Source organism: Macaca mulatta, chromosome 4 (assembly GCF_049350105.2).
Source record: "Macaca mulatta isolate MMU2019108-1 chromosome 4, T2T-MMU8v2.0, whole genome shotgun sequence".
Taxonomy (NCBI): Eukaryota; Metazoa; Chordata; class Mammalia; order Primates; family Cercopithecidae; genus Macaca; species Macaca mulatta.
Genome location: NC_133409.1, coordinates 156374367 through 156401193, shown reverse-complemented (window position 1 = coordinate 156401193; position 26827 = coordinate 156374367). Strand labels below are relative to the sequence as shown.

Sequence of the window (26827 nt, the reverse complement as noted above, 5' to 3'; positions counted from 1 at the left end):
ATGCATGCATGCACACACACGCATGTGTGCCTGCAGACATGCATATGCAGACACATGTATACACACATGCATACACGCAGATGCACGTGCACATGGGTGCACACACGGTACATACACACGTGTAGATGCGCATGCACACATGTGCACACACACGTATAATGCACATGTGTTCACATGTACATGCGAGCATTATGCATGTGTAGATACATGTCTACAAGCATGATACATGCACACATACATGCACACACATGTATAATGCACATATGCATGCGCATGTACACACATTTAGACATACATGTAGATGCATATGTACATGCATGTATACATACGCATATACATCTACACATGCATGGACCCACACATGCATGTACACCTGCATACTGTGCACACAATACATGTATACAGATACATGTGTGCATACACGTGAACACACATGCATGCATACACACATGCATTTGTAGATACATGTGTACATGTGTGTACACACAGACATACACATATGCATCCACACATACAAGTATACACATGAGGTGGCACATTCAGCTTTCAGGAGGACAATCAGGGACTCTGTCATCTTGACAGCTTTAGCCTCGCCTTCTTCTAGTCATCTTGCCAGAACACCTGTGCCCATGTTTTCCTAACACTGTCATCAGAGTACTTTTACCATCAAGGCATCTGGGGGTTAGGAGAGCTTTTTGCACAGAAGGCTAGTTGGCTTCGTTGGAAAACTGATGATACATGAGGACTGGGGTGGTCAATCCCTCACAGGTTTCTTCATATGAAAAATGAGGACTGTGGGATTCTCTGGCTGGATCTCAGCACCTAGAGGTGGATCCGGGCAATAGGAGCTGCTCAGCAAGTATTAGCTACTGCTTTGGTTGCCTTCTCCCTGTGGAAAACTGGCCTCTTACATTGAATTTGTATCATAGGCACTCATGAGGGGCTTGACTGTATCAATATCTGATGACAGATTTTAGTGCAGTTCTGTTGTCGTGCTGATTTGCTCATTTGGTAGGTAGCATCCAGCTTCTTGTGAACATTAAAATGAAATAAAATAGATTATGGAGGAAAAGAATACAGATACATACTAAGGTATTATTTTCCAGACAAAATGGATTTGGATAAAAGAATCTAATTAATAATTTGTGCATAATTCTTTTAAAATTCCTTTGAGTCCTTTTTTTTTTTTTTTTTTTTGGCCTGTTTTTCAAGTCTCTGATTTTTGTCACCCTTCTCCCATCAGGTCAGAGAGATAGCCAATGGTCAGAAGGAATCTTCCAGCAACGACCATAGCACTTTCTCCTGCCTGCAGATACATCTTTTTATTCAGCCATTATGGGAAGTAGCAGCACCATCCAGTTCTCAGAGAGCAAGCTCTGGGATAACTGAGCTAACCCCAGTTGCTAATCTAAGATAATCCCAGTTACCCCAGTGGATTTACAGATTGAGGTTAAAACCTAGCAGGGTTCTCTTCCTGGAAAGGACAGCCTTCCCTCTAAGGTTTCAGATAGACCCTGGGTGAGGAAAGGGCCCTAAATGGCTTGAAAAATTGAATGCCCTTTAGGCAAAGCAGGAAGCCCTGCTATGGAAGAGCATCATTTGAACATAAATCAGGTTATCAGTACAAACAGAGTGTTCAGGAGGTCAAGATGGTTAAGCAGAGAGCCTGACCAGAATGTCCGTGGTGGAGAGAAACAATCTTGTTGGGAGAAAGATGACAATAATTGGAGACTTAGAATAAAGGCTGAAAATGATTCAAAGAAACTGCAAAAAGAATAAGGCATAAATCGTTTACTATATTATGTGGTGCAAATCTCACCTTACTATGTGTTTGTATTCTATTCCTCCACAATCTTTATTTCATTTTGATGTTCAAAGAGACTTGTGGTGCCAATTAAATGAACAACACAGCTAGTGACAACAGAAATGCACTAAGAAAAAGTCCCTCATCAGCTCTTGAAAGCAGGTTCCTTAAAGATGAACAATATTCCACATACAAGGACTTTTTCAGCACCAAACATTAGAAATGGAAGTGAATGTTTATTATTCTTTATATAAGTTGGTTGATATGACTTTTCGGCTTCCCTCAGTATCATTATCCAAATTTTGTATATGACACTAAATCTCAGAGGAGTTAAACAATTTTCCTCAAATCACATAGCTTTAAATGGGAAAACCAGATATGAAAAGCAGATTTCTTTCTAAACTAAAAAATAAAATAAAATAAAATAACCCATGAACTCTTGCTTTACCTTAGCACATAGTCTCGCCATCTGTTTTCTCCACACCAGGTCATTCATGTAACATTTACTCACATAACAAACACAAATAAATGAGTGGATTCATTCATCAGATATTAATTCAGAAACTCTTTTGTGTCTACAATACTAGGCTCCAGCCTTCCCAGTGTCTTTGTCTCCTTTCCCTCAAATCTCCCCACCCAAGGTCTTGACAAATCCTATAGATCCCTCCTACACAAAGTCTCCAGAATTTTTTCTTCCTTTTCACTCACCTCTGTTGTCATCCATGCTACGGTGTTTAAGGAGGATGTATTCTGTGCCATGAAGTGTGATGGGCACAGGCGATGCAGAAAGAGTCCTGCTATCCACCTCAGGAGCTGACACAATAAATGAGGGTAAACCTCAATCCTTTAATATCTTTGTGACTTCTTTCCCCTTAAATCCAATTCCTGTTTTCTTAGTTCAAGCTCTGACATTCAAAACTAAACACTTTTCTCTAACATGTTGCTTTAATTATTTAAGCCTTTTGCCTGGGACTTTTTCAATTTCTCTTAAGTTTTCATAAAACTCTCCCACTCTCCCAACATATCTCTAAGTAACCAGACTTTTCAATCACTGCTTCCCTCAATGTGTATTTGACACACACACACACACACACACACTCTCTCTCTCTCTCTCCACTTAAATTGAACAGGTTTATTTATTTACACAGGAATTCCTACAAACAGCCCAGTTTTCTCCAACGTATGTCCACTCCTTCTCTGCATAGCTCAATTTTAATTCTTACACTCTGATATTTTATATATTCTTACACTCTGATATGATCTTGTCTCTTATTCTTTATGGCTCTGCTCTGTAATTTTGTTGTTGTTGTTCTGACATATAGTTGGACGTGTAACTTGTACATGACACACCTTAGCAAGGAGGCAACCCATATCTCAGATGTAAGTGAAAGAAGCACTCTCCTGGGGTTTCCTAGGGGAGTGGTCAGCATGCTAGCCTCATTCCTGAAAGGGCCTAGTTATGAAAACAACAGGAGCTTTTTGCCTTACAGAAATCTGTACCATCTCACAACCCCTGACAGTCTCAGCCACAAGGAACAAGTGATAATGCCATCCCACCTTTATAACCACACACACAACACACACTCTCATACAAAATCATTTAATCATTTTAAATTATTTAATCATTTTTTAAAAATCAGTGACACTTTAGCTGGGCAGGTCTAGGCAGGTCCTCCTTTGCTGGGACATGCCTTTTTCTGTCGTGGAATACCCTAAACTTGATATTGTGGTAGCACGAGTTTTCCCTTTGTGACTTTATCCTTATTCCCTTTTCTCCTCCTTCTTTGCAGGGAATGAGTAGACACTGCACTGTTGCCCTGGCCCATCAATGAAAAGATCTGCTCTTAGTAGAGCCCTGCTTTTGCGCTGAAGTCCCTGAAATCACCTGTGTTCCATGCCACCCACTAAGGATAAATAAAGCTCCCCTGATGTGGGGAATTAGCTCAAGTGGTAGAGCGCTTGCTTAGCATGCAAGAGGTAGTGGGATCGATGCCCACATTCTCCAAGCTTTATTATTTAGGTCTCCAAACCCGAGTCAGTGTCTGAGAGCAGGATACTGCTTTACTTCAAGACATAGGAGCAGCAACAATACAGGACTGGTGACGGCTTCCTCCTGGCATTCAGTACAGTGTAGATCTACCGTGTAATTAATTTTCTGTTTCTTTGAGGAGTTGTGAAACCAAGGGACATATACAATTGCTCTTTTCTCCCTGTTTCTGCCTGCAGCTTGAATGTGAGACAATTGTGAAAAGTGCCGCTTGGGTAAATACAGCCCTGGCTTTCTGGTGAGAGGACTGAAACCAGGATGTGTCAGGTAACTAGAATGTGCCTGGACAGATACTGTAGAAAGCAAACCCATAAAGTTGTTCATGAGCTTGTGGACGCACCTGTCAGCTGTGAATAAGTGGCTCTAATCCCAAACAACTTACCAAAAAAGAGCCTGAGAGGTGAACTGAGCAATGACACACTTCCCAGTCCTCACTGACCATTGTGTTGCACACACTCCAGAGATATCTGAACAGTAGTGTCAAGGCTTTGTAAATAGAGTTATCTTTGAAACAGCAACACATGGAAGGCTGGTTGGTACTTGGAACTTGAACACAAGGCTATTGTGTGCCTGCAAAAACAAAAATGGCAATATTATCCTTAAGATTTCAACATGACACAGTGTCTCATCACATAATCCAAAGAAGTCCAGGTTACAACCCCAAAATATTCAGCATATGAAAAAACAGGGAGATCTTAATTCACATGGCACAGAGAATCCTTGACAATACTGAGAGGACACAGGTGTTAAATCATCTGACACATACATTAAGCAGTTATTTTAACAATGCTCCTAGAATTATGGGATAGCATTCGTGAAGTGAATGGGAAGTCTCAGCAAATATTTGGAATATATAAACACCAATTTTAACTGAAGAATTAAAAAAATGTGTTAAAACTCTTAGGAGAAATAAAAAGCTTAATTGGATGATCTCAACAGAATGCGGAAGACTAAGGAAAAAGTCAGTGAACTTGAAAACAGAACAGGAATACCTACACAATCTGAACTATAGAGAGAAAGGAAGATTTTATTTGTCCCTGAACAGAGGCTCAGGGAAAAATAAAAAATAACAAATTCAATATTCACATTATTGTAATCTGGAAAGAAGAGGACAAAGAGGTTTTTGTGGGATAAAACTTTGAAGAATTAATAGCTGAAAATGTATCAAATTTGTCAAAAGATATAAACCAGATTTTTAAAGTTCAGTAAATGTCAAGCACGATAAACCCAAAGAAACAAGTAGCAAGACATATGATAAACTGCTGAAAACTAAGAAAATACAAAGCAATTTTGAAAGCAGCCAAAGGGAAATGAAAGAGAAAATACCGTATGAATGAGTGTAGATTTCTCATCAGGAACCACAGGGGCCAGAAAAAATGTCATAACATTCAGTAAGTACCAAAAGAAAAAGACATATCAACCCAGAATGCTATGTGGAGCAAAAGTGTCTTCCAGGCATAAAGGCAAATAAATGCATTCTCATCGGAAGGTAAATAAATACATTCTCAATCCTAGCAAGACTGCTGGAAAAGAATTAGCAAAGATTTGAGATAAGAAAAGTGATACCAGAAGGAAACTTAGAACATCATCAATGAAGGAACAAAAGCAGAAATAGAAAATGTCTGGGTAGACCTAACAGACTGTTATTCTTCCCTTGAGATCATTAAGGTATGTTTGATGATTGAAAACAAAAATTGTAAATTTCTCTGATGCAGTTGTCATTTTATCTAGATGTACTACATACATAAGATAAAAGGGTAAGTGTAATGGGTCTAACTCTTCATGAAGTTTCTATATTCAATTTGAATGGTGAAAAATTGATTCTCAGTATATTGTAAAAGGTTATATATGTATATGGTAAACCCTAGACCACTTACTAACAAGATTTAAATAAACCAAAACAAGATAGAAAGAGGAACATAGATGAGTTAAAACAAAGGGAAAAAAGGTTAATAAATTATTAAATAATACACCTATCTAAAAACTTATCTGTAATAACATTACATGTAAATAATCTAAATCCATTAATTAAAAACTAGAAATCATCAGAATGTGTTAAAAATAAATATGCTCACTAAAGAAAGCCACCTGCAATACACTTACATATAAGAATCAAAGTCATATAGCAGATTGAAAGAAAAGAGTGGGAAAAGATACCTCATGCAAGCATTAATCAAAGACAGCTGTGGTGTATATATACATAAAATCAGACAAAGTAGATTTGAAAGCAGAGAAACGTTTCAGGAATAATGAGGGCTGCTAAATAATTATGATTGTCAATTTTCCAGGGGGATACTGTCCCAAATGTATATGAGAACACAGAGCTTCAAAACTCATAAACAAATTTGGATACACAAGGTAAAAACAGAAAAATCTAATTATAGTTGCAGACACTAACACTCCTCTCTTAGTAATTGGTAGACTTAGAGAAAACAAATCAGCAGACATATTGGAGAATTGAAGCACACCATCCAGTAATGGACCTATCAACTTTGTAACACAAAATAAAAATTTAGGTAGAAGGCAAAGACAAAAATTAAAAGAAATGTAAGATCATGTTATAACCAGGAAATTAAGAGTAGTCCAGCATATAGAAGAGTGCTATTATTGAAATAGTTTGAAAGAGTTACTTAGTTATTTTGAGACTTTTTGAAGGAGTTATTTAGCTGGAAATGACAGAAAGGCTGAAAATGGCGAATCTGGAGGTGGATCTTCCCTCATCCATATTTATGTTGTCTTCTTTTGAGGTCTAGGGTGTCTATGCTTTCTCTAAATTACCTGATCCTACTACAGTGTCTGGCACAGAGCATCTCCCCAGTGAATATGTACCCAATGAGTGGATAGTAATTGATAGATTTAAAAGAGCTGTGCAAGAATAATGTTAATTATTTGACAAAACATCGAATGTGGTGTTTGAAGGAAGACAATGAGTCAAAGTTGACTTGAAAGGTATGCCCAAGGCCAGACTTATTTCTGTAATCCCAGCACTTTGGGAGGTCAAGATGGGCAGATCCCTTGACACCAGGAGTTTGAGACCAGCTTGCACAACAAAGTGAAACCGCTTCTCTACGCAAAATACAAAAATTAGTCAGGTGTGGTGGTATGCATATGTAGTTCCAGCTACTCAGGAGGCTGAGGTGGGAGGATCAATGAAACCGGGGAGGCTGAGGTTGCAGTGAACAGAGATCGCACTGGTGCCTGGACAGCAAAGTGAGACCCTGTCATAAAATAAAATAAAATAAAATAAAATAAAATAAAATAAAATAAAATAAAGTAGTTAAACCCAGGCCGGGAGGGGTAGCTCAAACCTGTAATCACAGCACTTTGGGAGGCTGAGGTGGGTGGATGACCTGAGGTCAGGAATTTGAGACCAGCCTGGCCAACATGGTGAAACTCCGTCTCTACTAAAAATACAAAAATTAGCCGGGCGTGGTTGCAGGCACCTGTAGTCCCAGATACACGGGAGGCTGAGACAGGAGAATGACTTGAACTCAGGAGGCAGAGGTTGCAGTAAGCCAAGATCTCACCAGTGCACTGCAGCCTGGGCGACAGAGTGACACTCTGTCTAAAACAAAAAAACAAAAAAACCCAAAAAAACAAAAGAAAAACTTTAGCCCAAAAAAGTAAGTAAAGAGGAGGTTTGAAATTAGATATTTGGTGTACGAATGAATGGGCTAAAGTGCAAAAGAATGGGCAGAATAACTGAGCTAGTACAGAGGTAAAAAAATCACATTTAAAATGTAAAAATATCTGCTTCTCAATTCGGGCTTTCCCACTTAGCAGCTTTGGTGCCTTAGAAAAAATACTTAACTTATCTGACCATCTATTATTTCTAAAAAGTGCATAAGTACAGACTAAGACATAGTTTTTCTGGCAAAATTCAGTCAGACTACATCAAGTAAACTCCCCTCCTAGTATAATTCATGGCACAAAAAATTGGGGAAAAAAAAGAGAGGATATGATCATAAGTTCAGCTTGTGTTTTTTGTTGAGTGAATGTCTCCAGTCATATAGATGCAAGTGGAGACACACAGTAAGAGTAGTATGAACGGGAGACACTTTGGAACGCTATTTCTTCCTTCATTCATTCAGTTGGTCACTCAATGAACTATCATGAATTGAGCACTATCTCTGTTTCTTATCAACAACGGAGACTACGGAAAGGAAGAGTGAATAAGATCTCTGAAGAAGGGAAAAGCTAGATCACTGGGCCACAAGAGGGAAAAAAGTAGCAAGACGTACAATTGTTTCTGGTCCCCCAGGCCAGAAGGTCCTATCATTGTGAAAAATACTGGAAACGGGTGGACTCCACCTGTCCTGAGTGGGGAAGTTTTCCAGTGCAGCATTGGTTGATAAGGAGTGATTTCCAAGTAGCATTGATTGTGTTCTTTAAAAGCTAGGAATTGATAAAGCAGCAGTGTGTGAGAAATGAGATGTGATAATCTGGATGTCAGCTCTTGGGAACAGTTGCTCTCTTAGAGCAGGAGACTGCCTGTCAATCTCATATTCTGAAGGTCCTGAGTTTGAACATCAGACAAGGTACAGCTTTTGCCACTATTTCCTTTAAGGGAAACAAAATAGGTGTGATAAATAATGGAATACAAATGCTATGAGATAATGATTTCAAGACAGACCAAATATTAGCTTAAAATTTAAAAGTGAGATTTCTTTCTTTCTCTCTTTCTTTCTTTCTTTCTTTCTTTCTGGTCCTTCTTTCTTTCTTTTTCTTTCTTTCTTTCTCTTTCTTTCTTTCTTCCTTTCTTTTTCTTTCCTTCTTCCCTTCCTCCCTCCCTCCCTTCCTTCCTTTCTTCCTTCCTTCCTTCTTTCCTTCCTTCCTTCCTTCCTTCCTTCCTTCCTTCCTTCCTTTCTCTCTCTTTCATTTTTTCCTTCTTTTGGCTTCTCAGTGCTTTGAGTACAAGGAGTGGTGAAGAGATATAAATTACACAAGAAACTGCAAGCTATGTCATATGTCTACCTCTCTAGCTGATAGGGGAAGCAGGGGAAAGTTCTCTTCCTTCCTTCTCTTCCTTCTCTGAAGGTCATCCAACCACAATTATGGGGTGGGGTGAGTGAACTCTTTTATTCTTTTAATCATCCAACAAATATTTCTCAAGCACATACCTTGTTAAGAGACTGTTTTGGGTACATCAATTCACAGTGAATAAAATGCAGGTATTCTCACCTTTGTGGTACTACCTCATAGTTGGAAGGAGAGGGGAGAAACAGACAGGAAGCAAATAAGAAAATAAATAAGAAGTCATGTGATGATATCTACTGGGAGAGAATCATTAGGCAGTAAAGGACTCAACAATGTGGAGGTGACACATTCAGTTTTCAGGAGAGGAATCGGGGAAGTTGTTATTTTGAAGCTATCATTTAACTTCCCTTTCTTCCAATCTTCTTTCTTTACATGGGATATAAAGACTGTGGGATTCTTTGGGTGGATCACAGCACCTAGAGATGGATCTGATCAATAGGAATGGCGCAGTAAGCATTAGCTACTGCTTTGGTTGCGTTCCTCCTGTGGACTGCTGGCCTCCGGGATTGAGCTTGCATCCTCGGTATTCAGTAGGAGCTTGCTTAGTGGATTTACAGGTTGAGGTCAGAACCCACCAGGATTCTCTTCCTGGAAAGAACAGGCTTCCCTCTAAGGTTTCATATAGACCCTGGGTGAGGAAAGAGCCCTAAATGGCTTGAAAAATTGTATGCTCCCTGGGCAAAGCAAGAAGCCCTCCTATGGAAGGGCATGATTTGGGCATAAATCAGGGTCTCAGTACAGGGATGAGTGCTCAGGAGGTCAAGATGGTTAAGCAGAGAATCTGACCAGAATGTTCATAGTACAAAGAAATAATCTTGTTGGGGAAGGATTACCACAATTGGGGAATTACAATACAGGGTAAATGAGATTCAAAAATAATACAAGAATCAGGCACGAATCCTTTACTGCTGCATTCTTTTGTACAAATCTAATTTGCCTAGAAAATCATACTTTACTATGCATCCCCATTGTGTTTCTCCACCATCTATTTTGCTTTTTAAACTTTATTTCATTTTTATCATCACAGAAGCTTGTTGCTACAAAATAAATGAGCAAATCAGCCAATGGCAACAAAACTGCACTGATATCTCTCTTTAGACCTTGAGAGCCTTTTCCTTAAAGGTGAACAATACTGCATGTTCAAGGACTTTTTCAGCACTATGTGCTAGAAATTATACTGACTGTTTATTAATTTTTATGTAAGTTGGTCGACATAGTTTCTCATGTTTCCCAAGTATTATTACCCCAGTGTTATAGATGACACTGAAGCTCAGAGGAGTTAAACCATTTTCCTCAGATCACATAACTTTAAAGAGGGAAACCAGATACGAGAAGCAGATTTCTTTCTCAGTGAAAAAGTCATAAGCTCTTGCTTTCACTTAGCACATAGTCTCATCATCTGTTTTCTTCACACCAGCTCACGCATGTAACATTCATTCATTTACCAAATACAGATAAATGAGTGGATTTATTCTTGCATTCATCAGATACTAATTCAAAATCTCTTCTGTGTCTGCCACACTGGGCTCAAGACTTCCCAGTGTCTTTGTCTCCTCTCCCTCAAATCTCTCCCCCCAGTGTCTTGACAAATACAGTAGATCTTTCTCGCATAACCTCTCCAGAATCTTTTTCTTCTGTTCTCCATGCTACAGTGTTTATGGAGGATGTTTTCTTCACCTATGAAGTGTGATGGGGGCTGAAGCTGAAGAAAGACTCATGCTGTTCGCCTCAGGAGCTGACACAGTGAATGTGGATAAACCTCAAACCTCTAATATCTTTATGATTTCCTTCCCAGTTACCCCAGTGGATTTACAGATTGAGGTTAGAACCCAGCAGGATTACCTTCCTGGAAAGAATAGGCTTCCCTCTAAGGTTTCACATAGATACTGGGTGAGAAAAGAGCCCTAAATGGCTTGAAAAATTGAATGCTCTTTGGGCAAAGCAGGAAGCCCTGCTATGGAAGAGCATCATTTGAACATAAGTCAGGGTCTCAGTACAAACAGAGTGCTCAGGAGGTCAAGATGGTTAACCAGAGAGCCTGACCAGAATATCCATGGTGGAGAGAAACAATCTTGTTGGGAGAGGGATGACAATAATTGGGGACTTAGAATAAAGGCTAAAAATGATTCAAAGAGAATGCAAAAAAAATCAGGCACAAATCCTTCACTATATTCTGTGGTGCAAATCTCACCTTACTATGTGTTTGTATTCTATTCCTCCACAATCTTTATTTTATTTTATTTTTATGTTCACAGAGACTTTTTGGTGCCAACTAAATGAGCACAACAGCCAGTGACAACAGACTGCACCTAAATAGTCCCCCATCAGCTCTTGAGAGCAGATTCCTCAAAGGTGAACAATATTCCACATACAAGGACTTTTTCAGCAGCAAGCATTAGAAATGGAAGTGAATGTTTATTATTTTTTATGTAAGTTGGTTTATATGGCTTTTCAGGTTCCTTCAGTAGCATTATACAAATTTTTTAGATGACACTAAAGCTCAGAGGAGTTAAACCATTTTCCTCAAATCACATAGCTTTAAATAGGAAAACCAAATATGAAAAGCAGATTTATTTCTAAATTAAAACACACAAACAAACAAACAAAAACAATGAGCTCTCGCTTTACTCTGGCACATAGTCTCACCATCTGTTTTCTCCATACCAGGGCATTCCTGTAACATTCATTCACATAACAAATACAAATGAATGAGTGGATTCATTCATCAAATATTAATTGAGAATCTCTTTTGTGTCTACAACACTAGGCTCAAGACTTTCCAGTGTCTTCGTCTCCTCTGCCTCAAATCTCTCCACCCAGTGTCTTGACAAATACTGTAGATCCATCCTGCACATCTCCAGAATCATTGTCTTCCCTTTCACTCACCTCTGTTGTTATCCATGCTATGGTGTTTAAGGAGGATGTATTCTGCGCCATGAAGTGTGATGGGCACTGGTGCTGCGGAAAGACTCCTGCTGTCCACCTCAGGAGCTGACACAATAAATGTGGGTAAACCTCAATCCTTTAATATCTTTATGACTTCTTTCCCTTTAAATCCAATTCCTGTTTTCTCAGTTCAAGCTCTGACATTCAAAACTAAACACCTTTCTCTCACATGTTGCTTTAATTATTTAAGCCTTTTGCTAGGATTTTTCAATTTCTCTTAAGTTTTCATGAAACTCTCCCAACATATCTCCAAGTGACCAGGCTTTTCAATCACTGCTTCCCTCAATGTGTATTTGACACACAGACACACACACGCACACACACACACTCCACTTAAATTGAACAGGTTTATTTATTCACACAGGAATTCCTACAAACAGCCTGGTTTTCTCCAACACATATGTCCACTCCTTCTCTGCAAAGCTCAATTTTGATTCTTACACTCTGATATTACATATATTCTTACACTCTGATATGATCTTGCCTCTTATTCTTTATGGCTCTGCTCTGTAATTTTGTTGTTGTTGCTCTGACATATAGTTGGACACGTAACTTGTACATGACACCCCTTAGCAAGGAGGCAACCCAATCTCAGATGTAAGTGAAAGAAGCACTCTCCTGGGGTTTCTTAGGGGAGTGGTCAGCATGCTGGCCTCATTCCTGAAAGGGCCTAGTTATGAAAACATCAGGAGCTTTTGCCTTTCAGAAATCTGTACCATCTTACAACCCCCAGACAGTCTCAGCTACAAGGAACAAGTGATAATGCCATACCACTGTTATAAACACTCACACACACACACAATACACATACACACACAAAATCATTTAGTTATTTTTTAAAAATCTGTGACACTTGTGCTGGGCAGGTCTAGGCAGGTCCTCCTTTGCTGAGACATGCCTTTTTCTGTCCTGGAATACCCTAAACTTGACATTTTGGCATCACAAGTTTTCCCTTTGTGACCTTCTCCTTCTTACCTTTTCTCCTCCTTCTTTGCGGAGAATGAGCAGCCACTGCGCCCTGTGTCCTGGTCCAGCAATGAGAAGATCTGCTCTTAGTAGAGCCCTGCTTTTGCACTGAAGTCCCTGAAATCACCTGTGTTCCAGACCACCCACTAAGGATAAATAAAGCTCCCCTGATGTGGGGAATTAGCTCAAGTGGTAGAGCGCTTGCTTAGCATGCAAGAGGTAGTGGGATCGATGCCCACATTCTCCAAGCTTTATTATTTAGACCTTGGGTCTCCAAACATTCAGGTCTCCAAACCCGAGTCAGTGTCTGAGGGCAGGATACTGCTTTGGTTCAAGATATAGGAGCAGCAACAATACAGGGCTGGTGATGGCTCCCTCCTGGCATTCAGTACAGTGTAGATCTACCGTGTAATTAATTTTCTGTTTCTTCGAGGAGCTGTGAAACCAAGGGACATATACAATTGCTCTTTTCTCCCTGTTTCTGCCTGCAACTTGAATGTGAGACAATTGTGAAAAATGCAGGGCAGAGCCACCTGGGTAAGTACAGCCCCGGCTTTCTGGTGAGAGGACTGAAATCAGGATGTGCGAGGTAACTAGAATGTGCCTGGACAGATACTGTAGAAAGCAAACCCATAAAGTTGTTCATGAGCTTGTGGACGCACCTGCCAGCTGTGAATAAGTGGCTCTAATCCCAAACAACTCACCTAAAAAGAGCCTGAGAGCTGAACTGAGCAATGGCCCACTTTCCAGTCCTCACTGACCACTGGGTTGGACACATTCCAGAGATCTCTGAACAATAGTGTCAAGGCTTTCAAGTAGAGTTATCTTTGAAAGAACAACACATGGAAGGCTGATTGGTACTTGGAACTTGAACACAAGGCTATTCTGAGCCTGCAAAAACAAAAATAGCAATATTATCCTTAAGATTTCAATATGACACAGTGTCTCATCACATAATCCAAAGAAGTCCAGGTTACAACCCCAAAATATTCAGCATATGAAAAAACAGGGAGATCTTAATTCACATGGCACAGAGAATCTTTGAGTAACAATACTGAGGACACAGGTGTCAAAATCATCTGACACATACATTAAAGCAGTTATTATAACAATGCTCCTAGAATTATGGGATAACATTTATGAAGTGAATGGAAAGTCTCACCAAATATTTGGAATATATAAACACCAATTTAAGCTTAAGAATTAAAAAATGTATTAACCAAAACTCTTAGGGGAAATAAAAAGCTTAATTGGATGATCACAATAACAGAATGCAGAAGACTAAGGAAAAAGTCAGTGAACTTGAAAACAGAACAAGAATACCTACATAAGCTGAACTATAGAGAAAAAGGAGGATTTTATTTGTCCCTGAACAGAGGCTCAGGGAAAAATAAAAAATAACACATCTAACATTCACATTATTGTAATCTGGAAAGAAGAGGACAAAGATTTTTGTGGGATAAAACTTTGAAGAACTAATGGCTGAAAATGTATCAAATTTGTCAAAAGATATAAACCAGATTTTTAAAGTTCAGTAAATGTCAAGCACGATAAACCCAAAGAAACAAGTAGCAAGACATATCATAATCAAACTGCTGAAAACTAAGAAAATACAAAACAATTTTGAAAGCAGCCAAAGGGAAATGAAAGAGAAAATACCATATGAATGAGTGTAGATTTCTCATCAGGAACCCAGGAGCCAGAAAAAAATGTCATAACATTCAGTAAGCACCAAAAGAAAAAGACACACTATGTGGAGCAAAAGTATCTTCCAGGCATAAAGGCAAATAAATGCATTCTCATCGGAAGGTAAATAAATACATTCTCAATCCCAGCAAGACTGCTGGAAAAGAATTAGCAAAGATTTGTGATAAGAAAAGTGATACTAGAAGGAAACTTAGAACATCATCAATGAAGGAACAAAAGCAGAAATAGAAAATGTCCGGGTAGACCTAACAGACTCTTATTCTTCTGTTGAGTTCCTTAAGTTATGTTTCATGATTGAAAGCAAAAATTGTAACTTTATCTGATGCAGTTGTCATTGTATCTAGATATACTACATACATAAGATAAAAAGGTAAGTTTAATGGGCTTAACTCTTCATGAAGTTTGTATATTCAATTTGAATGGTAAAATATTGATTCTACATATACTGGAAAAGGTTGTATATGTATATGGTAATCCCTAGACTAGTTACTAACCAGATTTAAATAAACCAAAACAAGATAGAAAGAGGAACATAGAAGAATTAAAACAAAGGGAACAAAGGTTAACAAATTATTAAATAGTAGATCTATCTAAAAACTTATCTATAATAACATTACATGTAAATGATCTAACTGCATTAAGTAAAAACTAGAGATCATCAGAATGTGTTAAAAATAAATGTGCTGACTAACGAAAGCCACCCACAATACACTTATATATAAGAATAAAAGTTATACAAGAGATTGAAAGAAAAGAGTGGGAAAGATACCTCATGCAACCATTAATCAAAGACTGCTGTGGTGTATATATACATAAAATCAGACAAAGTAGTTTTGAAAGCAGAGAAGTGTTTCAGGAATAATGAGGGCTGCTAAATAATTATGATTGTCAATTTTCCAGAGGAATACTGTCCCAAATGTATATGAGGACACAGATCTTCAAAAGTCATAAACAAAATCCAACCGTAGTTGTAGTCATTAACACTCCTCTATTAGTAATTGGTGGACTTAGTAGAAAACAAATCAGCAGAGATATTGGAGAATTGAACCACACCATCCAGTAATGGACCTATCAACTTCATAACACAAAATAAAAATTTAGGCAGAAAGCAAAGACAAAAATTAAAAGAAAAGTAAGATCATGTTATAAGCAGAAAATTAAGGGTAATCCAGCATATAGAAGAGTGCTATTATTGAAAGAGTTTGAAAGAGTTATTCAGTTATTTTGAGACATTTTTGAAGCAGTTATTTAGCTGGAAATGACAGAAAGACTGAAAATGGCGAATCTGGAGGTGGATCTTCCCTCGTCCATATTTATCTTGTCTTCTTTTGAGGTCTAGGGTGTCTATACTTCCTCTGAATTACCTGGTCCTACAATAGTGTCTGGCACAGAGCATCTCCCCAGTGGATATGTACTAAATGAGTAGAAAGTAATTGATAGATTCAAAAGAGTTGTGCAAGAATAATGTTAATTATTTGACAAATCATTAATGTGGTGTTTGAAGGAAGATAGTGAATCAAAGTTGACTTGAAAGGCAAGCCCAAGGCCAGATGTGGTGGGTCATTTCTATAATCCCAGCACTTTGGGATTCCGAGATGGGCGGATCCCTTGACACCAGGAGTTTGAGACCAGCCTGGACAACACAGCGAAAACCTATCTCTACAAAAAATACAAAAATTAGCCAGATGTGGTGGTATACATCTATATTCCCAGCTACTCAGGAGGCTGAGGTGGAAGGATCACTTGAACCAGGGAGGCAGAAGTTGCCGTGAACAGAGATCCTGCCAGTGCCTGAACAACAAAGTGAGACTCTGTCATAAAATAAAATTAAATTAAACAAAACAAAACAAAACAAAACAAAAAAGTTAAAGCCAGGCTGGGAGGGGTGGCTCACGCCTGTAATCCCATCACTTTGGGAGGTCAAGGTGGGTGGGCGGATCACCTGAGGTCAGGAGTTTGAGACCAGCCTGGCCAGCATGGCGAAAACCCGTCTCTACTAAAAATACAAAAATTGGCCGGGCGTCATGGCAGGCACTTGTAGTCCCAGCTACTCAGGAGGCTGAGACAGGAGAATTACTAGAACCCGGGAGGTAGAGGTTGCAGTGAGCCAAGATCTTACCATTGCACTGCAGCCTGGGTGACAGAGTGACACTGTGGGGGGGAAAAAATGTTAAGCCCAAAAAGTAAGTAAAGAAGAGGTCTGGAATTAGATATTTGGTGTATGAATGAATAGGCTAAAGTGCAAAAGAACGGGCAGAATAACTGAGCTGGTACAGAGGGAAAAAAAAATCACTTTTTTTTTTTTTGAGACGGCACCTCCAGTGCCACCCAGGCTGGAGGTGCACTGGCGCGATCTCGGCTCACTGCAAACTCCGCCTACCGGGTTCACGCCGTTCTCCTGCCTCAGCCTTCCGAGTAGCTGGGACCACAGGCACCTGCCACCATGCCTAGCTAATATTTGGTATTTTTTTTTTAGCAGAGACGGAGTTTCACCATGTTAGCCAGGATGGTCTCGGTCTCCTGACCTCGTGATCCGCCCGCCTCAGCCTCCCAAAGTGTTGGGATTACAGGGCGAGCCACCGCGCCCGACCAGAAAAAAAATCACATTTAAAATGTAAAAATATCTGCTTCTCAATTCGGGCTTTTCCACTTAGCAGCTTTGGCACCTTAGAAACAACAGTTAACTTATCTGAGCCTCTATTACTTCTAAAAAGTGGATAAGTGCAGACTAAGACATGGTTTTTTTTGGCAAAATTCAGTCAGACTACATCAAGTAAACTCCCTAAGTCTCCTAGTATAATTAATAGCACAAAAAATTGGGGATAAAACAGGGAAGATATGACTGTAAGTTCAGTTTGTGTTTTTTTGTTGAATGAATGTCTTCAGTTATATAGATGCAAGTGGAGATACACAGTAAGAGTTGTGTGAACGGGAGACACCTTGGAAGGTTATTTCTTCCTTCATTCATTCAATTGGTCACTCAATGAACTATCATGAATTGAGCACTATCTCTGTTTCTTATCAACAAAGGAGACTACGGAAAGGAAGAGTGAATAAGATCTCTGAAGAAGGGAAAAGCTACATCATTGGTCACAAGAGGGAAAAAAGGCAGCAAGAGGTACAGTTGTTTCTGGTCCACCAGGCCAGAAGGTCCTATCATTATGAGAATACTGGAAACAGGTGGACTCCACCTGTCCTGAGTGGGGTAGTTTTCCAGTGCAGCATTGGTTGATAAGGAGTGATTTCCAAGTAGCATTGATTGTGTTCTTTAAAAGCTAGGAATTGATTAAGCAGCAGTGTGTGAGAAATGAGATGTGATAATCTGGATGTCAGCTCTTGGGAACAGTTGCTCTCTTGAGTAGCAGACCACCTGTCAATCTCATATTCTGAAGGTCCTGAGTTTGAACATCAGACAAGGTACAGCTTTTGCCACTATTTCCTTTAAGGGAAATGAAATAGGTGCGATAAATAATGGAACACAAATGCTATGAGATAATGATTTCAAGACAGACCAAATATTAACTTAAAATTTAAAAGTGAGCTTTCTTTCTTTTCTCTTTCTTTCTTTCTTTCTTTCTTTCTTTCTTTCTTTCTTTCTTTCTTTCTTTCTTTCTTTCTTTCTTTCTTTCTTTTTCTTTCTTTTTCTTTTTCTCTTTCTTTCTTTCTTTTTCTTTCTTTCTTTCTTTTTCTTTCTTTCTTTCTCTCTTTTCTTTCTTTCTCTTTCTCTCTCTCTCTTTCTCTCTCTCTCTCTTTCTTTCTTTCTTTTTTCTTTCTTTTTTTCCTTTTGACTTCTCAGTGGTTTGAGTACAAGGAGTGGTGAAGAGATATAAATTACACAAGAAACTGCAAGCTGTGTCATATGTCTACCTCTCTAGCTGATAGGGGAAGCAGGGGAAAGTTCTCTTCCTTCCTTCCTTCTCTTCCTTCTCTGAAGGTCATCCAACCACAATTATGGGGTGGGGTGAGTGAACTCTTTTATTCTTTTAATCATCCAACAAATATTTCTCAAGCACATACTTTGTTAAGAGACTGTTTTGGGTACATCAATTCACAGTGAATAAAACGCAGGTATTCTCACCTTTGTGGTACTACCTCATAGTTGGAAGGAGAGGGGAGAAACAGACAGGAAGCAAATAAGAAAATAAATAAGAAGTCATGTGATGATATCTACTGGGAGAGAATCATTAGGCAGTAAAGGACTCAACAATGTGGAGGTGACACATTCAGTTTTCAGGAGAGGAATCGGGGAAGTTGTTATTTTGAAGCTATCATTTAACTTCCCTTTCTTCCAATCTTCTTTCTTTACATGGGATATAAAGACTGTGGGATTCTTTGGGTGGATCACAGCACCTAGAGATGGATCTGATCAATAGGAATGGCGCAGTAAGCATTAGCTACTGCTTTGGTTGCGTTCCTCCTGTGGACTGCTGGCCTCCGGGATTGAGCTTGCATCCTCGGTATTCAGTAGGAGCTTGCTTAGTGGATTTACAGGTTGAGGTCAGAACCCACCAGGATTCTCTTCCTGGAAAGAACAGGCTTCCCTCTAAGGTTTCATATAGACCCTGGGTGAGGAAAGAGCCCTAAATGGCTTGAAAAATTGTATGCTCCCTGGGCAAAGCAAGAAGCCCTCCTATGGAAGGGCATTATTTGGGCATAAATCAGGGTCTCAGTACAAAGGTGAGTGCTCAGGAGGTCAAGATGGTTAAGCAGAGAATCTGATCAGAATGTTCATGGTGCAAAGAAATAATCTTGTTGGGAGAAGGATTACCACAATTGGGGAATTACAATACAGGGTAAATGAGATTCAAAAATAATACAAGAATCAGGCACGAATCCTTTACTGCTGCATTCTTTTGTACAAATCTAATTTGCCTAGAAAATCATACTTTACTATGCATCCCCATTGTGTTTCTCCACCATCTATTTTGCTTTTTAAACTTTATTTCATTTTTATCATCACAGAAGCTTGTTGCTACAAAATAAATGAGCAAATCAGCCAATGGCAACAAAACTGCACTGATATCTCTCTTTAGACCTTGAGAGCCTTTTCCTTAAAGGTGAACAATACTGCATGTTCAAGGACTTTTTCAGCACTATGTGCTAGAAATTATACTGACTGTTTATTAATTTTTATGTAAGTTGGTCGACATAGTTTCTCATGTTTCCCAAGTATTATTACCCCAGTGTTATAGATGACACTGAAGCTTAGAGGAGTTAAACCATTTTCCTCAGATCACATAACTTTAAAGAGGGAAACCAGATACGAGAAGCAGATTTCTTTCTCAGTGAAAAAGTCATAAGCTCTTGCTTTCACTTAGCACATAGTCTCATCATCTGTTTTCTTCACACCAGCTCACGCATGTAACATTCGTTCATTTACCAAATACAGATAAATGAGTGGATTTATTCTTGCATTCATCAGATACTAATTCAAAATCTCTTCTGTGTCTGCCACACTGGGCTCAAGACTTCCCAGTGTCTTTGTCTCCTCTCCCTCAAATCTCTCCACCCTATGTCTTGACAAATACTGTAAATCCTTCCTGCACAACATCTCCAGAATGTTTTTCTTCCTTTGCTGTCATCCATGCTACGGTGTTTATGAAAGATGTATTCTTCAGCATGAAGTGTTATGGGCACTGCAGAAAGACTCCTGCTGTCCACCTCAGGAGCTGACACAATAAATGTGGGTAAACTTCAATCCTTTAATATCTTTATGACTTCTTTCCCTTTAAATCCAATTCTTGTTTTCTTCGTTTAAGCTCTGACATTCAAAACGAAACACTTTTTATAACATGTTGTTTTAATTATTTAAGCATTTTGCCTGGGATTTTCTCAATTTATCTTAAGTTTTCATAATACTCTCCCAACATATCTCTAAGAGACCAAGCTTTTCAATCACTGCTTCCCTCCATGTGTATTTCACACACACACACACACACACACTCTCTCTCTCTCTCTCTCTCCACTTAAATTGAACAGTTTTATTTATTCACACAGAAATTCCTACAAACAGCCTGGTTTTCTCCAACATATGTCCACTCCTTCTCTGCATAGCTAAATTTTGATTCTTACACGCTGATATTTTACATATTCTTACACTCTGATATGATCTTGTCTCTTATTCTTTATGGCTCTGCTCTGTAATTTTGTTGTTGTTGTTCTGACATATACTTGGACATGTAACTAGTACATGACACACCTTAGCAAGGAGGCAACCCATATCTCAGATGTAAGTGAAAGAAGCAATCTCCAGAAATTTCCTAGGGGAGTGGTTAGCACGCTGGCCTCATTCGTGAAAGGGCCTAGTTATGAAAACAACAGGAGCTTTTTGCCTTCCAGAAATGTGTACCATCTCACAACTCTCAGCTACAAGGAAGAAGTGATAATGCAATCCCACTTTTATAAACACACACACGCACAACACACACACACAAAATCATTTAATCATTTTCAGTTATTTAATCATTTTTAAAAAATCAGTGACACTTTAGCTGGGCAGGTGTAGGCACCTCCTCCTTTGCCAGGACATGCCTTTTTCTGTCCTGGAAGACCCTAAATTTGACATTTTGGCAGCACAAGTTTTCCCTTTGTGACTTTCTCCTTGTTCCATTTTCTCCTCCTTCTTTGCAGAGAATGAGTAGCCACTGCGCTCTTGCCCTGGACCATCAATGAGAAGATCTGCTCTTAGTAAAGCCCTGGTCTTGCAGTGAAGGCCCTGAAATCACCTGTGTTCCAGGTCACCCACTAAGGATAAATAAAGCTCCTCTGATATGGGGAGTTAGCTCAAGTGGTAGAGCGCTTGCTTAGCATGCAAGAGGTAGTGGGATCGATGCCCACATTCTCCAAACTTTATTATTTGGGTCTCCAAACGCAAGTTAGTGTCTGAGAGCAGGATGCTGCTTTGGTCCGAGTTGTAGGAGCAGCAACAACACAGTGCTGGTGACAGCTCACTCTTGGTATTCAGCCTAGCGTAGATCTACTGTGTAATTAATTTTCTGTTTCTTCGAGGAGCTGCGAAACCAAGGGACGTATGCAATTGCTCTTTTCTCCCTGTTTCTGCCTGCAGCTTGAATGTGAGACAATTGTGAAAAGGGCAGGGCAAAGCCACTTGGGTAAGTACAGCCCCAGCTTTCTGGTGAGAGGACTGAAACCAGGATGTTTCAAGTCACTAGAATGTGCCTGGACAGATACTGTAGAAAGCAAACACATAAAGTTGTTTGTGAACTTGTAGATGCACCTGTCAGCTGTGAATAAGTGGCTCTAATCCCAAACATCTTACCAAAAAAGAGCCTGAGAGCTGAACTGAGCAATGGCCCATTTTCCAGTCCTCCCTGACCACTGGGTGACACACACTCCAGAGATCTCTGAACAGTAGTGTCAAGGCTTTCAAATAGAGTTGTCTTTGAAAGAACAACACTTGGAAGGCTAGTTGGTACTTGGAACTTGAATACAAGGCCATTGTGTGCCTGCAAAAACAAAAACAGCAATAATATCCTTAAGATTTCAACAAGACACAGTGTCTCATCATATAATCCAAAGAAGCCCAGGAGGTTACAACCCCAAAATATTCAGCATTTGAAAAAACAGGGAGATCTTAATTCACAAGGCAAAGAGAACCCTCAAATAACAATACTGAGAGGACGCAGATGTCAAAATCATCTGACACATACATTAAAGCAGTTATTATACCAATGCTCCTAGAATTATGGGATAGCATTCATGAAGTGAATCAAAAGTTGGAAAGTCTCACCAAATATTTGGAATATATAAACACCAATTTTAACTTAAGAATTAAAAAATGTATTAACCAAAACTATTAGGGGAAATAAAAAGCTTAATTGGAAGATCTGAATAACAGAATGCAGAAGACTAAGGAAAAAGTCAGTGAACTTGAAAACAGAACAAGGATACACACATAATCTGAACTACAGAGAGAAAGGAGGATTTTATTCGTCCCTGAACAGAGGCTCGGGGAAAAATAAAAAATAACACATCTAGCATTCATATTATTATAATCTGGAAAGAAGAGGACAGAGAGGTCTTTGTGGGATAAAACTTTGAAGAATTAATGGCTGAAAATGTATCAAATTTATCGAAAGATATAAACCGGATTTTTAAAGTTCAGTAAATGTCAAGCACGATAAACCCAAAGAAACTCATAGCAAGACATATCATAATCAAACTGCTGAAAACTAAGAAAATATAAAACAATTTGAAAGCAGCTAAAGGGAAGTGAAAGAGAAACTACTATATGAATGATTGTAGATTTCTCATCAGGAATCCCAGGAGCCAGAAAAAAATGTCATAACATTCAGTAAGTACCAAAAGAAAAAGACATGTCAACCCAGAATGCTATGTGGAGCAAAAGTATCTTCCAGACATAAAGGCAAATAAATGCATTCTCATTGGAAGGTAAATAAATACATTCTCAATCCTAGCAAGACTGCTGGAAAATAATTAGCAAAGATTTGAGATAAGAAAAGTGATACTGGCCGGGCGCAGTGGCTCAAGCCTGTAATCCCAGCACTTTGGGAGGCCGAGACGGGCGGATCATGAGGTCAGGAGATCGAGACCATCCTGGCTGACACGGTGAAACCCCGTCTCTACTAAAAAATACAAAAAACTAGCTGGGCGAGGTGGCGGGCGCCTGTAGTCCCAGCTACTCGGGAGGCTGTGCCAGGAGAATGGCGTGAACCCGGGAGGCGGAGCTTGCAGTGAGCTGAGATCCGGCCACTGCACTCCAGCCTGGGCGGCAGAGCGAGACTCTGTCTCTAAAAAAAAAAAAAAAAAAGAAAAGTGATACCAGAAGGAAACTTAGAACATCATCAATGAAGACACAAAAGCAGAAATAGAAAATATCTAGGTAGACCTAACAGACTGTTATTCTTCCCTTGATATCCTTAAGGTATGCTTGATAATTGAAAGCAAAAATTGTAACTGTATCTGAAGCAGTTGTCATTGTATCTAGATGTACTACATACATAAGATAAAAGGGTAAGTGTAATGGGCCTAAATCTTGATGAAGTTTCTATAATCAATTTGAATGGTAAAATATTGATTCTAACTATACTGTGAAAGGTTATATATGTATATGGTAGACCCTAGACCACTTACTAACAAGATTTGAATAAACCAAAACAAGATAGAAAGAGGAACATAGATGAGTTAAAACAAAGGGAAAAAAGGTTAATAAATTATTAAATAATAGACCTATCTAAAAATTTATCTATAACATTGCATGTAAATTATCTAAATGCATTAACTAAAAACTAGAGATCATCAGAATGTGTTAAAAATAAATATGCTCACTAAAGAAAGCCACCTGCAATACACTTATATATAAGAATAGAAGTTATATAGCAGATTGAAAGAAAAGAGTGGGAAAAGATACCTCATGCAACCATTAATCAAAGACAGCTGTGAAGTATATATAAAAAATCAGACAAAGTAGATTTGAAAGTAGAGAAACTTTTCAGGAATAATGAGGGCTGCCAAATGATTGTCAGTTTTCCAGGGGAATACTGTCCCAAATGTATACGAGAACACAGAGCTTCAAAACTCATAAACAAAATTGGATATGCCAAGTAAAAACAGAAAAATCCAATTATAGTTGCTGTCATTAACACTCCTCTCTCAGTAATTGGTAGACTTAGTAGAAAACAAATCAGCAAGCATATTGGAGAATTGAACCACACCATCCAGTAAAGGACCTATCAACTTCATAACGCAAAATAAAAATTTAGGCAGAAAGCAGAGAAAAAAATTTAAAAAAAAGTAAGATCATGTTATAACCAGAAAATTAAGAGTAGTCCAGCATATAGAAGAGTGCTATTATTGAAAGAGTTATTTAGTTATTTTAAGATATTTTTGAAGGAGTTATTTAGTTAAAAAATGACAGAAAGACTGAAAACGGTGAATCTCGAAGTGGCTCTTCCATCGTCCATATTTATATTGTCTTCTTTTGAGGTGTGGGGTGTCTATACTTCCTCCGAATTACCTGATCCTACTACAGTGTCTGGCACAGAGCATCTCCCCAGTGAATATGTACTAAATGAGTGGAGAGTAATTGATAGATTCAAAAGAGTTGTGGAAGAATAGTGTTCATTATTTGACAAATCCCTGAATGTGGTGTTTGAAGGAAGACAATGAGCCAAAGTTGACTTGAAAGATAAGTCCAAGGCCAGGACTTATCTGGTGGCTCATTTCTATAATCCCAGCACTTTGGGAGGCCGAGATGGGCGGATCTGTTGACGTCAGGAGTTTGAGACCAGCCTGGACAACACAGTGATACCCTGTCTCTACAAAAAATACAAAAATGAGTGTGGTGGTATACATCTGTATTCACAGCTACTCAGGAGGCTGAGGTGGGAGGATCACTTGAACTCGGGAGGCGGAAGTTGCAGCGAATGGAGATCCTGTCAGTAGTGCCTGGACAGCAAAGTGAGACCCTGTCACACACACAAAAAAGTACAATAAAATAAAATAAAATAAAATTGAAATTAAAACCCAGGCCGGGAGGGGTGGCTCATGCCTGTAATCCTATCACTTTGGGAGGCCAAGGTGGGCCGACCACCTGAGGTCAGGAGTTTGAGACTAGCCTGGCTAACATGGTGAAACCCCATCTCTACTAAAAATACAAAAATTAGCCAGGCATCGTGGCAGGCACCTGTAGTCCCAGCTACTCAGGAGGCTGAGACAGGAGAATTACTAGAACCCGGGAGGCAGAGGTTGCAATGAGCCAAGGTCTTACCATTGCACTGCAGCCTGGGTGACAGAGGACACTCTGTCAAAAAACAAAAAGCAAAACAACAACAACAAAAAAAGTTAAGCCAAAAAGTAAGTAGAGGTCTGGAACTAGATATTTGGTGTATGAATGAATGGGCTAAAATGCAAAAGAATGGGCTAAAGTGCAAAAAGATGGGCAGAATAACTGAGCTGGTACAGTGGGAAAAAAATCACATTTAAAATGTAAAAATATTTGCTTCTCAATTCGGGCTTTCCCACTTAGCAGCTTTGGCACCTTAGAAACAACAGTTAACTTATCTCAGCCTCTATTACTTCTAAAAAGTGCATAAAGTGCAGACTAAGACATAGCTCTTTTGGCAGAATTCAGTCAGACTACATCCAGTAAACTCCCTAAGTCTCCTAGTATAATTCATGGCACAAAAAATTGGGGGAAAAAAAGGGAGGATTTGACTATAATTTCAGCTTGTGTGTTTTGTTGAGTGAATGTCTCCAGTCATATAGATGCAAGTGGAGACACACAGTAAGAGTAGTATGAACGGGAGACACCTTGGAACGCTATTTCTTCCTTCATTTATTCAGTTGGTCACTCAATGAACTATCATGAATTGAGCACTATCTCTGTTTCTTATCAACAACGGAGACTATGGAAAGGAAGAGTGAATAAGATCTCTGAAGAAGGGAAAAGCTACATCATTGGGCCACAAGAGGGAAAAAAGGCAGTAAGAGGTACAATTGTTTCTGGTCCCCCAGGCCAGAAGGTCCTATCATTATGAGAATACTGGAAACAGGTGGACTCCACCTGTCCTGAGTGGGAAAGTCTTCCAGTGCATCATTGGTTGATAAGGAGTGATTTCCAAGTAGCATTGATTGTGTTCTTTAAAAGCTAGGAATTGATAAAGCAGCAGCGTGTGGGAAATGAGATGTGATAATCTGAACGTCAGCTCTTGGGAACAGTTGCTCTCTTAGAGTAGCAGGCCACCTGTCAATCTCATATTCTGAAGGTCCTGAGTTCGAACATCAGACAAGATACAGCTTTTGCCATTATTTCCTTTAAGGGAAACAAAATAGGTGTGATAAATAATGGAACACAAATGCTATGAGATAATGATTTCAAGACAGACCAAATATTAGCTTAAAATTTAAAAGTGAGATTTCTTTCTTTTCTTTTCTTTCTTTCTTTCTTTCTTTCTTTCTTTCTTTCTTTCTTTCTTTCTTTCTTTTCTCTCTCTTTCACTTTTTCCTTCTTTTGACTTCTCAGTGGTTTGAGTACAAGGGGTGGTGAAGAGATATAAATTACACGAGAAACTGCAAGCTATGTCATATGTCTACCTCTCTAGCTGAGAGGGGAAGCAGGGGAAAGTTCTCTTCCAATTGTCTGCTCTGAATGTCATCCAGCCATAATTATGGAGTGGGGTGGGTGAACACTTATTTTTTTAACCATCCAACAAATATTTCTCAAGCACATACCTTGTTAAGAGACTGTTTTGGGTACATCAATTCACAGTGAATAAAACTCAGCTATTCTCACCTTTGTGATACTACATCATATTTGGGAGGAGTGGGGAGAAACAGTC

At 39.1% G+C, this 26827-nt stretch overlaps 3 non-coding genes across 3 annotated transcripts; all 3 read left to right on the top strand.

Annotated features, from left to right (window-relative positions):
- Nucleotides 1-3736: 3736 nt before the first annotated feature.
- On the top strand, nt 3737-3809 carry TRNAA-AGC (transfer RNA alanine (anticodon AGC)). Its single transcript has one exon. It is a non-coding gene; the product is annotated as a tRNA-Ala (tRNA).
- Nucleotides 3810-12974: 9165 nt separating this feature from the next.
- TRNAA-AGC (transfer RNA alanine (anticodon AGC)) lies at nt 12975-13047 on the top strand. The gene has a single exon. It is a non-coding gene; the product is annotated as a tRNA-Ala (tRNA).
- An 8232-nt stretch (nt 13048-21279) lies between these two features.
- Nucleotides 21280-21352, top strand: TRNAA-AGC (transfer RNA alanine (anticodon AGC)). Its single transcript has one exon. It is a non-coding gene; the product is annotated as a tRNA-Ala (tRNA).
- The last annotated feature ends 5475 nt before the right edge of the window (nt 21353-26827 follow it).